The sequence below is a fragment of the Neomonachus schauinslandi genome, unplaced genomic scaffold, assembly GCF_002201575.2.
Source record: "Neomonachus schauinslandi unplaced genomic scaffold, ASM220157v2 HiC_scaffold_24, whole genome shotgun sequence".
NCBI lineage: Eukaryota > Metazoa > Chordata > Mammalia > Carnivora > Phocidae > Neomonachus > Neomonachus schauinslandi.
Window position 1 is genome coordinate 8,557 of NW_025408726.1, and position 13,513 is coordinate 22,069.

Consider the following 13,513-nt stretch of genomic DNA (forward strand, 5'->3'; position numbering starts at 1 on the left):
ATTACAAGGCACTTGGTGTCTTGAAGCGGCAGTTCCCTAACACCACTCCAATAGGGCTGACTGCAACTGAGACAAGCCATATTCTGAAGGATGCCCAGAAAATACTATGTGTGGACAAGTGTTTTACTTTCATGGCTTCTTTTAATCGGCCAAATCTTTATTATAAGGTGTGTAACTTCTATGTCAGTTTGTTACTTTTGTGAAGGATTGCAGCTGAGGTTGCCTTTTCATTATGTTTATTTACATGAGTAACAGTTAACTCTGTTTAAAAGTTTTTAAAATCAGGAGGTGATTATAAGCAGATCAGTAATTAATGCTTTCTTCATGTATCTCTGTTGCTGCATAATCCTTGGCTGGGTTAAGTAAAAGACATCGCCTTGTGAAATTGATGCACATTCTTGTGCAGGTATGGAGGGAAGGTGAAGATTGATACCAAGGACCCTAATGACATCTCTATTGAAGTCATTTAAAAATAACTCAACATGGGGCACCTGGGTGGCTCAGTTGGTTAAGCGGCTGCCTTCGGCTCAGGTCATGATCCCAGGGTGCTGGGATCGATCCCCACATCAGGCTCCCTTCTTGGCGGAGAGTCTACTTCTTCCTCTCCCTCTGTCTGCCGCTCTGCCTACTTGTGTTCTCTCTGTCAAATAAATAAATAAAATCTTTTTAAAAAATACAACATTAATACGCCATTAAAGATTTGCTAATATTCTATTTAGATTATATAACTTAACAGCTGTTTTTTCATTGTTTCTCATCCTTTTAAGAATAGACAATATTTTTCTGAGTTTTCACTGAAGTTATTAATGCCATGTTTTATGTTTTTATAAAAATAGCATCAGAAAATAAAAATGTCTCCATCTTTTTAAGTTGTTCACTGCTCCTGTGCCCCCTCATCCCTGGCAAATTCACAACTAAGGATCAAGAAGAGCCTGGGAGGTGGCAGGGTCAGAGGAGGTGAATATAAGAGTAAGAGAAAAAGCACTGTGCCCATAAAAGCATGGCACCCTGAAAATTGTAAGCAAATGGCTACATGGATGGTCCTATTAATATACTGTGTAATAAGTTAGCTTTTTCTTAGATTTGGCAGAAGCCCTCCAACACTGAAGTTTTTATAGAGGGTATTGTAAAGGTCATTAATGGGAGATACAAAGGGCAGTGAGGTAATATGAAAACAAACCAACTTTGAAGACTCAGAACTTTTGAAAAGTAATTAATATTACACTAATCTACCAATGAATGATTAGCAGCCAAAAATACTAGTATATGGCAGAAGATACTTGAAAATGGTATGATAAAATGAATTTGCTTGGTGATCTTAGAAATTGGGTGTGTCATTTGCTCATGGGACAGATTATAAGAGTTACACTGTTTGATTTATTTTTGTTTATTTACACCTAATTGCTTTAAGTAGTGGACCTAATGACATAATGCTAATTATCAGCACATGTTTAGTAAGTATCCACTGTGTATAAGATAGAAGGTTAAATGGTGATTTTCTGAAGGAATGTAAAAAACAGACCTTTAATAGCAAAGGACACATTAAGGAATAAATAGTACATATTGAATGAATTAACTGTAGATGGAGTTGAGAGTATTTGTCTATGTGTTCCAGGATTAATGCATAGACAGGTGTTACTGAAGCACAGAGTTTGTGTAAAAGTAGCATTTCAAAGCTCTTCTACAGATTTTCAGGAGATATTAATGGTATACTGGGTGAAAGGAGCTCCAGGGTCAAATTTGAGAAAGACTGCAGCTTTTTATCCCACCTGGAGCTTCAGAGGGTATATCAGTCAGCACATGAGAAGTTTAGGCCAGCCCTGCAAATAGAGAAATCTGTTACCTGTGTTCAGTGCAGGTCCCCAGTCACTTGCACAGGAAACTTTTCACATCATACTCGAGAGAAAAACTAGGTAATGGGAACCAACACTGGTGGCCCAGGGCTTATTTGTGCTTTAGAGCAAGCTGCTGATCAAATCTTGAATTATACCAGAAAGTCATACATGTTCAGGACCTTGGAATCTTTTCTAAATCTTTTCCCCCCATGCATTGTATTAATCAGTATCTTGAATGTATGTTAAAAAATTATATATATCTAACAGTTGGACGTATTTTACTACAGGAATATATTGCTTTTCTTAGACTCCAAGCAAGTTACAGTTAGTTTACAGAAGCTGGGAATTCACGCAGGAGCGTACCATGCCAATATGGAACCAGAAGATAAGACCAATGTTCATCGAAGATGGTCAGCCAGTGAAATTCAGGTTAAGTATATACCTTCAATAGAAGTCTAATTAACATTTTAAAATATTTTAACTTAATTTAATTAACATATAATGTTAAACATTTTAATTACTAGTGGCAACAGTAAACAGGTTGCATTTGGTATGGGAATTGATATAGCAGATGTGAGGTTTGTTATTCATCATTCAATGAGTAAATCTATTGAAAATTATTACCAAGAGCGTGGATGTGCAGGTATGTATAACTCCTATCCAGAAGTAACTTTTAACAAAGCTTTTCTAGAAAACACACTATAGATGAGGTTTAACGATTCTGTGTTTTTATTAGCTAGTATTTTTAGAACAATGAAGTCTTTTTTTGCAGTTTTATACTTATTTGTACTTATGTATTTAAATGCTTATCTTACTTATATGGGAGTGTTATGAATTGTTTCCTGTGTTTGCTAAGATAATTTGATGTTCATCTTTGCCTTCTGAATTTTTAATTAGTGGTTTCAAATTTATAACTTCAATAACTAGATTATTTATGCACATATTTTTTAAGCTGATTGTTGATGTCTCTTTAGTCATTTTTTTCTTTTTATAATTTGAGGGCAGTTGCTACAAATTACCTTGCACATCTCTGAAATTTCTAGATGTGATATATTTAGACTATAAAGTGTTGCCAGCTGATTTTATATATATTATTTTTGCATATTTTGAAATTTTCAAGTAATTATGCAATCTCAAGATTTCTCACACTATAGGTTGAGATGACATGAAAGCGGACTGTATTTTGTATTATGGCTTTGGGGATATATTCAGAATAAGTTCAGTGGTGGTGATGGAAAATATGGGACAACAGAAGCTTTTATGAGATGGTATCATACTGTCAAAACATAAGCAAGTAAGCCACATACATTTTTATAACTTGTTACTTAAACATAAGCACTATATGAAAGTCTATGAAATTACTTTGAATACTTGCTCAGTAAGTAAATACACTGGTAGAATATCAAGTACAAACCTGTAAAAGCAAATGTCTGAAGGGTGGGAACCAGTACATGAACCCTCAGATCTGCCTTAATTCAAGAAGAGATACTCTCTCTCCCTGATAATCCTCCAAAACTATTTTTTATTGTTCTTTCTTTTTTATTTAAGTAAAACAAGCATTTTTTTTTTTTTTTAAAGATTTTATTTATTTGAGAGAGAGAGAATGAGAGAGAAAGAACACATGAGAGGGGATAGGGTCAGAGGGCGAAGCAGACTCCCTGCCAAGTAGGGAGCCCGATGCGGGACTCGATCCCGGGACTCCAGGATCATGACCTGAGCCGAAGGCAGTAGCTTAACCAACTGAGCCACCCAGGCGCCGCAGTAAAACAAGCATATTGGGATGATTTTTTTTAATTGAAGAATAATTGACATACAATATTGTATTAGTTTCAGGTATACAACATAGTGAATCAGTATTCATATACATTTTGAAATGGTCACCACAGTAAGTCTAGGGACCCTCTGTCACCTTACAGAGTTGTTACAATATAATGGACTGTATTCCCTCTGCTGTATATTTTATCCCCTGATTATTTTATAATTGGAAGATTATACCTCTTAATCCCCTTCACCTATTTCACCCATCCCCCTTTTATTGAAAGTTTTGATCTAAATTGACAGTGAGTCCAAGCCTTTTCTCTCTGGCTCTGGCATACAGCTACATGCTTTACTAATTTTGAAAAGGTATATACGGTTGGCATTTTGAGAGCTGAGCTTGGCTCGGTAACAGGTACCATCTCACCAGCTGATGGGTTGATGAAATAGTTGAGAGCAGGGTTAAGTTTTTCCTTAAGAAATAAATTTAGGGGTGTCTGGGTGGCTCAGTGGGTTAAGCATTTGCCTTTGGCTCAGGTCAGTGCCTCAGGCTCCCTGCTCAGCAGGGAGTCTGCGTCTCCCTTTCCCTCTGCCCCTCCCCCCACGCCACCTATGCCCGCTTATGCTCTCTGGCTCTCAAATAAAATCTTCAAAAAAAAAAAAAAAGAGAAAGATTTAAATCTATTTAGGGTGGTTTTAGACCTTTAGGTCCCTTTTCAGTAGTAGTCATCTTTATACTCTTATTGCCATCCTAAAAAGGATTCAAAAATTTTGAACTGATAAGCAGTTACTGGACAGTGACAGAAAATGTCATTTCTTTTCTATAGGTGGTGCAACAATCTAGATAATAAGAAAATGAAAATTTCCTTAGATATCCAGTAAACTCTCAAGAAGCGTATTTTGGGATTTAGAGTCAAACTGATACTGTAAAATACAAGAAAATGCTTTAATATCAGGAAGATTCTCTTAATAGCTGCAAAATACTGAATCTCAAAGTGAATCCCAGACAACTTCTAAAAGCAATGTTTATCAGGTACATATGGAAAAAATTGTATGTAGTAGGCAGAAGAATAGTTCCCCAAAGCTGTTTACATCCAAATTCCTGGAAACGGTAATTTACCTTCCATGGCAAAAGAGAATTAAGATTGCAAATGTGAATTAAGGTTGCTAATCAGCTGAGCTTAAAATTGGGATATAACCCTGGGTTGTTTGGATGGGTCCAGTATAATCATAAGGGTCCTTAAATGTGGAAGGAAGCAGGAAAGGTCAGAATGATACTTGTTGGCTTTAAAGATGGAGGAAAGGGGGACATGAGCCAAGGAATACACGAATTCTCTAGAAACTGGAAAGGACAAGGAAAAGATTCCACCCTAAAGCCGCCAGAAGAAATCCATCTCTGCTGACACCTTAATTTTAAGCCAAGGAGACCCATGTCAGACTTCTAACCTGTAAAAATGTAAGATAATAAATCTGTGTTTTTTTAAGCCACTAAGTTTGTGGTAATGTTAATGACAGCAATAGGAAACTAATATAGTCTATAACTCTGTGTTTTGAAATAGGCATTCTTAAAACTTCTTAGGTCATTTAATAATTTGTATCTCTAAATGTGTTTGCAGGTGTCGCCGTGTATTGATAGCTCAACATTTTGATGAAGTGTGGAATTCAGAAGCATGCAACAGAATGTGTGATAATTGTTGTGAAGACGTTGGTGAGTTCACAGTTTTTCTAACTGAAGTAGTGTTACGTTAGTATCAGGTGTACAACGTAGTGATTCCGTAAGTCTGCGCACTGTGCTGCCCACAAGTACAGCTACTGTCCATCACCGTGCGGTGCTGTTACAGTACCTTTGACTATATATTCCCTGTGCTGTACCTCTCACCGCATGACTTACTCATTCCATAACTGTAAGCCCGTACTCCCACTGCCCTTCATCCATTTTACCCATCCCCCCACTTCCCTCCCCTCTGGCAAACGTCGGTTTGTTTTCTGTATTTGTGGGTCAGTTTCTGCTTTCTGCTTATTCCTTTGTTTTGTTTCTTAGATTCTACATATAAGTGAAATCCTTTGGTATTGTCTTTGTCTGACTTATTTCACTTAGCATAATACCCTCTGTCCATTCGTATTGTTGCAAATGGCAAGATCTCATTCTTCTTTATGGCTGAGTAACATTCCATTGTATATACATACCACATCTTCTTTATCCATCCGTCAATGGACACTTGGGTTGCTTCCATATCTTGGCTATAAACATAGGAGTACATATATCTTTTAAATTAGTGTTTTCAAGTTCTTTGGGTAAATACCCAGTGGAATTACTGGATCACATGGTAATTCTATTTTTAATTTTTTGAGGAACCACCATACTGGTTTCCACAGTGGCTGCACCAGTTGTATTCCCACCAATGATGCAAAAGGGTTCCCTTTTCTCCCCATCCTCATCAGCCCTGTTGTTTCTTGTCTTTTGGATTTTAACCCTTCTGACAGGTGTGAAGTGATATCTCACTGTGGTTTTCATTTGTATTTCCCTGATGTTTAGTGATAGTGAGCATCTTTTCATGTTTCTATTGGCTATTTGTATGTCTTCTTTGGAAAAATGTCTATTCAGGTCCTTTGCCCATTTTTTAATTGGATTATTTGGGGCTTTTTTTGGTGTTGAGTTAGTAAGTTCTTTATCTATTTTGGATACTAACCCTTTATTGAATATGTCATTTGCAAATATCTTCTCCCATTCAGTAGGTTATTAGTTTTGTTGATGATTTTCTTCATTGTGTAAAAGCTTGATGATTTTCTTCATTGTGCAAAAGCCTTTTATTTTGGTGTGATCCCAGTAATTTATTTTTGCTTTTGTTTCTCTTGTGTTAGGAGACATATCTAGAAAAATGTTGCTATGACCAATGTCAAAGAAATTACTGTCTATGTCCTTTTCTGACATTGTATGGTTTGAGGTTTCATGTTTAGGTCTTTAATCCATTTTGAGTTTGGTTTTGTATGTAGTATAAGAAAGTGGTCCAGTTTCATTGTTTTGCATGTAGCTGTCCAGTTTTCCCAGCACCATTTATTGAAGAGACCATCTTTTTCTTTATTGTATTTTCTTGCATCCTTTGTCATAGATTAATTGACCATAGAAGTGTGGGTTTATTTCTGGGCCCTCTATTCTGTTCCATTGATCTGTGTCTATTTTTGTGCCAGTAACATACTGTTTTGATTATTACACTGGTGGTATATCTTGAAATGTGGGATTTGAAATCCAGCTTTGTTCTTCTTAAGATTTCTTTGGCTGTTTGAGGTCTTTTGTGGTTCCACACAAATTTTAGGATCATTTGTTCTAGTTCTGTGAAAAATGCTGTTGGTATTTGGATAGAGATTGCACTGCATCTGTAGATTGCTTTGTGGAGTAGGTATTTTACCAGTATTCTTCCAATCCATGAGCATTGTCTTTCCATTTGCTTCTGTAATCTTCAGTTTCTTTCATCAGTGTTTTATAGTTCTCAGAGTACACGTTCTTTTGCCTCCTTGGTTAAGTTTATTCCTGGGTATTTTATTATGTTTGGCACAGTTGTAAATGGAATTGTTTTTAATTTATTTTTCTGCTACTTCATTAGTGTATAGAAATGTAGCTGATTTCTATATATTAATTTTGTATCCTGTAACTTTACTGAATTCATTTATTCTGATACTTTTTGGTGTAGTCTTTAGGGTTTTCTTTGTATAGTATTATGTCACCTGTAAATGGTGGCATTTTAACTTCTTCCTTACCAATATGGGTTTCTTTTATTTCTTATCTGATTGCTGTGGCTAGGACTTCCAGTACTATGTTGAATAAAAGTGATGACAGTGGAATCCTTGTTTTGCTCCTGATCACAGAGCAAAAGTTGCCACTTTTTCACCATTGAATGTAGGCTGCAAAATCTTCAAGTATGGCCTTTATTATGTTGAGGTATGTTCCCTCTAAACTCACTTTGTTGAGTTTTTATCATGAACAGATGTTGAATTTTGTTAAATACTTTTTCTGCATCTATTGAGATCATATGGTTTTACCCTTCCTCTTATAAATGTGTAATTGATTTGCAAATATTGAACTATCCATGTATCCACAGAATCACTTCTACTTGATTGTGATGAATAATCCTTTTAATGTATTGCTAAAAGTGGTTTGCTAATATTTTGTTGAGGATTTTTGCATCTATGTGCATTGTGGATACTGGCTTGTAGTTTTCTTTTTGTCTGTTGTCTTTGTCTGGTTTTGCTATCAGGGTAAGTCTGGCCTCATGGAATGTATTTGGAAGCCTTACTTCCACTTCTATTTTTTTGGTATAGTTTGAGGAGAATAGATATTAACTCTTTTTTGAGTGTTTGGTAGCATGTACCTAAGAATCCATCTGGTCTTGGACTTTGTTGGTAATTTTTTGATTATCACTTCCATCTTGTTACTAGTAATTGGTCTGTTCAGACTTCTATTTCTCCCTTATTCAGTTTTGGAAAATTCTATGTTTCTAGGAATTTATCCATTTATTCTAGGTTGTCCAATTTGTTGGCATATGATTTTTCATAATACTCTCTTACAGTCCTTTGTATTTCTGTGATGTCAATTGTTACCTCTCTTTCATTTCTGATTTTATTTGGCTCCTCTCATTTTTTCTTGGTGAGTCTGGGTAAAAGTTCATCAATTTCATTTATCTTCTCAAAGAACCAGCTCTTGGTTTCCTTGATCATCTTTTTTTCTTTAGTCTCTATTTCATTTACTTCTGCTTTGATCTTCATTATATCCTTACTACTTATGTTGGGTTTTGTTCTCTGTTTCCTTTGGGTATGAGGTTAGATTGTTTACTTGAGATTTTTCTTGTTGCTTGAGGTAGGTTTATATTGCTATAAATTTACCTGTCATAGAACTGCTTCTGCTGTGTCCCAAAGATTTTGGACCATTGTGTTTTCATTTTCATTTGTCTCCATGTATTTTTTAAATGTCTTCTTTGTTGACCCATTGGTTGTGTAGTAGCGTGTTTTTTAGCCTCCACGTGTTTGTGTTTTTTCCAGTTTTTTTCTTCTGATTGATTTCTAGTTTCATACTATTGTGGTCGGAAAAGATGCATAATATAATCAGTCTTCTTAAATTTATTGAGACTTATTTTGTTCCCTAATGTGATCTGTTCTAGAGAATGCTCCATGTGCACTTGAATGTGTAATCTGCTATTTTTGGATGGAATGTTTGTATATATCTGTTACGTTCATCTAGTCTAACATGTCATTCAAAGATAGTATCCTTTATGACTTTCTGCTTGGATGATGTATCCATTGATGTAAATGAAGTGTTTAAGTTCCCTATCATTATTGTGTTACCATCCATTTCTCCCTCTATCTGGTTGTGTTTACTTTGTGTATTTTTTTCTTAGCATTTTTTAAATTTTTATTTATTTAAGTAATCTCTACATCCAGTGTGGGGCTCAGACTAACTGACCCCAAGACCAAGAGTCACATATTCTTCCTACTGAGTCAGCCAGGGGCTCCTGCTTGATATATTTAGATGCTCCTATGTTGGGTGCATAGGTATTTACAATCCTTATATCCTCTTGTTGGATTGGTACCTTTATCATTATGTAATGTTCTTCTTTGATTCTTGATACAGTCTTAGTTTTGTTTGTTTGTTTGTTTTTTAAAGATTTTATTTATTTGACAGAGAAAGAGCACACAAGCAGGGGGAGCAGCAGAGGGAGAGGAAGAAGCAGACTCTCCGCTGAGCAGGGAGCCCGACGCGGGGCTCGATCCCAGGACCCTGAGCCTAAGGCAGACGCTTAACTGGCTGAGCCACCCGGGTGCCCAATACAGTCTTAGTTTTAAAGTCTATTTTGTCTGATGTATGTACTGCTACTCCGGTTTTTCTTTTTGCTTCCATTTGCATATGTTTTTCCATTCCTTCACTTTCAGCCTGTATGTGTCTTTAGGCCTGAAGTAAGTCTCTTGTAGGCAGCATATACCTGTGTCTTTGTTTTTTTAATCCATTCCATCACCCTGTGTCTTTTGAGTGGAACATTTAGACCATTTACATTTAAAGTAATTATTGATAGTTACGTACTTACTGCCATTTTGTTGATTGTTCTTTGGTTGTTTTTGTAGTTCTTCTGTTCCTTCCCTTGTTCTCTTTCTTTGTGATTGCTGACTTTCTGCACTATTTTGTTTCACCTTCTCTTTTATTATTATTCTTTTTCTTTTTACTTTTTTGAGTATAGTTGACACACAATATTATATTAGTTTCGGATGTACAACATAATGATTCAGCAACTCTATACATTATGCTGTGCCCATCACAAGTGTAGCTACCATGTGTCACCATGCAACACTGTTACAGTACCATTTACTTTTTTTTTTATATTTTTCTCTCCCCCCCCCCCCCCTTTTTTTTTTTTTTTTTTTTTTTACCTATTCTAGGTTTGGTGTTTGTGGTTATATATGAACTTTGGGTTCATATATAACATCCTAACTATAAAGCAGTCTATATTGAGTTGATGGTCATTTAAGTTTGAACACATTCTAAAGGAACTTCTTTTTTATTCCCCCCTCCATGGTTTATATATATGTTGCCATGTTTTATATCTTTTTATTCATAATTTCCTTTAGCACTTCTTGTAATGCCAGTTTAATAGTGATGAATTCCTTTAACTTTTGTTTCGGAACTCTTTATCTCTTCTTCAATTCCAAGTAATAATCTTGCTGGGTATTTTTTTTTTTTTTTTTAAGATTTTATTTATTTGACAGAGAGAGAGAGAACGAGCCAGAGAGAGGCAGAGGGAGAGGGAGAAGCAGACTCCCTGCTGAGCAGGGAGCCTGACACAGGGCTCGATCCCAGGACTCTGAGATTGTGACCTGAGCTGAAGGCAGCAGCTTAACCAACTGAGCCACCCAGGTGCCCCTTTGTGCAATTCTTTTTTTTTTAAAAGATTTTATTTATTTATTTGAGACAGAATGAGAGAGAGAGAGAGCACATGAGAGAGGGGAGGGTCAGAGGGAGAAGCAGGCTCCCTGCCGAGCAGGGAGCCCGATGTGGGACTCGATCCAGGGACTCCAGGATCATGACCTGAGCCGAAGGCAGTTGCATAACCAACTGAGCCACCCAGGCTCCCCCTTTGTGCAATTCTTGATTGCAGGGGTTTTTGTTTTCTTTTTTTCCCTTCAGGCCTGCAGTTTCTGCTGAAAAATCAGTTGATAGCCTTGTGGAGTTTCTCTTGAACATAACTTTTTGTTTCTCTCTCACTGCTTTTACAATTATCTCTTTAGCCTTTGACATTTTAATTATGTGTTGTGGTGTTGAGCTTCTTGAGTTTATCTTCTCAAGGGGCTCTACGTGCTTCATGAATCTGAATGTCTGTTTCCTTCCCTAGGTTAGGGAAGTTTCCAGCTATAATTCTTCAAATAAATTTTCTACCACCTTCTCTCTTCTCCTTCCGGGACCTCTATAATATGAATGCTTGTTCACTTGATGCTGTCCAACAGATCACTTAACGTAACCTCATTTTAAAAAATTCTTTATTTTTGGGGGGCACCTGGCTGGCTCAGATGAAGGAGGATGTGACTCTTGATCTCCGGATCGTGAGTTCAAGCCCCATGTTGGGCATAGAGTTTACTTAAGAAAAAGAAATAAAAATTAAAATATTTATGTCTGCTGTCTGCTTGGGTGCTTTCCATTACCCCATCTTCCAGATCATTCTTCTGCATTCATTAGTCTATTTGTGATTCCTTCTAGTGTTTTTTCTTTTCAGTTGTATTCTTCAGCTCTGGTTTTTTATGTTTTCCAGGTCTTTGTTGAAGTTCTCACTGAGTTACTCTTCTCTCCAACCCAGTGCCCATCTTTATGATCGTTACTTTAAATTCTTCATCAGGCACATTGCTCATCCCTGTTTCATTTATTTCTTTTTCTGAGGTTTTGTCTTGTTCTTTCATTTGGGGCATATTCCTTTCCCCATTTTGCTTGACTTTGTGTCTTTCTATGAATTAGGCAGAACAGCTACTTTTCCTAAACTTGAAGGAACGGTCTTGGTATGTGGTTGTCCCCTATGTAAACTGTATATACCTGGTGACTTTTACTGGCTGGCTGGAGCTGTGGCTGGCATGGGTTGGGGATTGCAGGGTGCTCCATACTGGGGCTGCCCTGGTGGAATGGTTGGAGATTAAGTGGGTGTGGGCTGGGGGTGGGTCCTGAGGCTTTTTGCAGAGGGTGCCCTGGCAGGACAGCTGAAGGTAAATGTGTTCAAGCTGGTGGCTCTCCACACAGAGGATGCTCTGGCAGGACAGCTAGTGCTGAAGTGGGTGCCAGCTAGTGTGGTCCCTGGGCTCTATGCACAGTGGCACCCTGCAGGACACCTGAAGCTGAAGTGGTTGTAAGCTGTGGGTGGTCCCAGGGTTCTCTGTGCAGAGGACACCCTAGCAGAATGGCTGAAACTCAAGTGGGGGTAAGCTGGGGTGCTCTGGAGTGTGTGGAAGGTGCCCTGGTGGGGGCAGTCATAGCTGAAGTGGTTGCTGGCTGGTGGGTCCCTAGGTGCTTTGTGCAGGGCGCCAACTGGCAAGGGTAATTATAGCTGAAATGGGCATGGACTGGGATTGCCCTAGGGTTCTCTAGACAGTGCACTGGAAGGACAGCTGAAGCAGGTGTAAGCCAGGTTGTCCTGGCCAGGCAGCTGGATCTGAAAAAAGGCATCAGCCAGGGGTGCCCTAGAAAGCCATCTGAAGCCAAAGCAGTGCAGGCCTGCAGTGTTCCAGGGTGCTTTGTGCCTGCCTCAGTGTGGCAAGACAGCTGCAGCTGTAGTGAGCACTGACCAGGGCTGTCTTCGTGTGCACCACCATGGGGCTGCCTTGGTGGGACAGCTGGGGCTGGTGTGCTTTGGGGGCCCAGGGCTCACTGAGGTGGTAGGCTGATAGGGCACCTGGACCCTGCTCCCATCTATGCTGTCAAGGTGGTGGGGGAACATAAACTGTGGTACTCACTGGACCCTCCAACCCAGAGATAGTTAGCAGGGTTCAAGAACTATTTCCTTTATATTCTGGTTGCTCTTTTAAGCCATGGCTTTTATTTTCTGTGGCCCAGGTAGACAAATCTGCTCCTGGACCTTGTTACTATCCTTTGCACTGCAGTTTGCAGCATCGGGGGTGGGGTCACCCTTTGTTACCACCTCTCAGTCTCTCTCGCTGTTCTCTAGGTGGTCTGTGTTGTTGTACAGAAGCTGTTCAGTGAGCCCTCAGTTGTTCTTCAGGAGGAATTGCCTATAAATAGGTGTAGATTTGGTGTGCCCATGAGGGGAGTTCAGGATCTTCCTGTGTCACCATCTTAGACTGGAACACTCCCTAGTTCATTGTTTTTAAATTTTTATAGGCTAATATATATAGCTAGGACTACATGGGGGGCAATATTAGACCCCAAAATGGATTAAACAAGCTGTGAATAGCATTTTCTAGGTTCAAAAGTAACTCAAAGTTTTAAAACAAGGTAAATAAAAGGAAAAGTGATATGTGTATGCATCTATTTTATATTGCTATACTAAGGGCATGTTTTTAAGAATTGAAGGGAGAGGTGTAAATTCCTCTGAACAGAAATACTATTTATACAAGAAAAGGCTAATCTCTAATACTTTATAGTCCCTGATTGGGAAGAGAAATTTAATGCAAAAGAGAGATTAGAGTCAATCATTTTTGAACCAGATAATGGCTAACCACTCATAAGACACTAATTTAGCAGTATTTTGGTGCTGCATTTTAACTTTTTTCATCCTGTGTGTATGTTGTGTCTGAAAAGCTGGACTAACCAGTTACCCCCCACAGAGTTCTGATGCCTTGGTGGGTGAAGGTCATTACAATTTTAACTTTGCAACTAGAGAAACTTGTATATGCGTTTATTATACTGCATTATACTGACCACATTAACGAGAGTCTGATATATA

The 13,513-nt window shown here is 38.1% G+C and overlaps 1 pseudogene; it reads left to right on the forward strand.

Moving 5' to 3' along the window:
- LOC123323617 overlaps positions 1–13,513 on the forward strand; it is a 15,193-nt pseudogene continuing 1,680 nt past the window's right edge.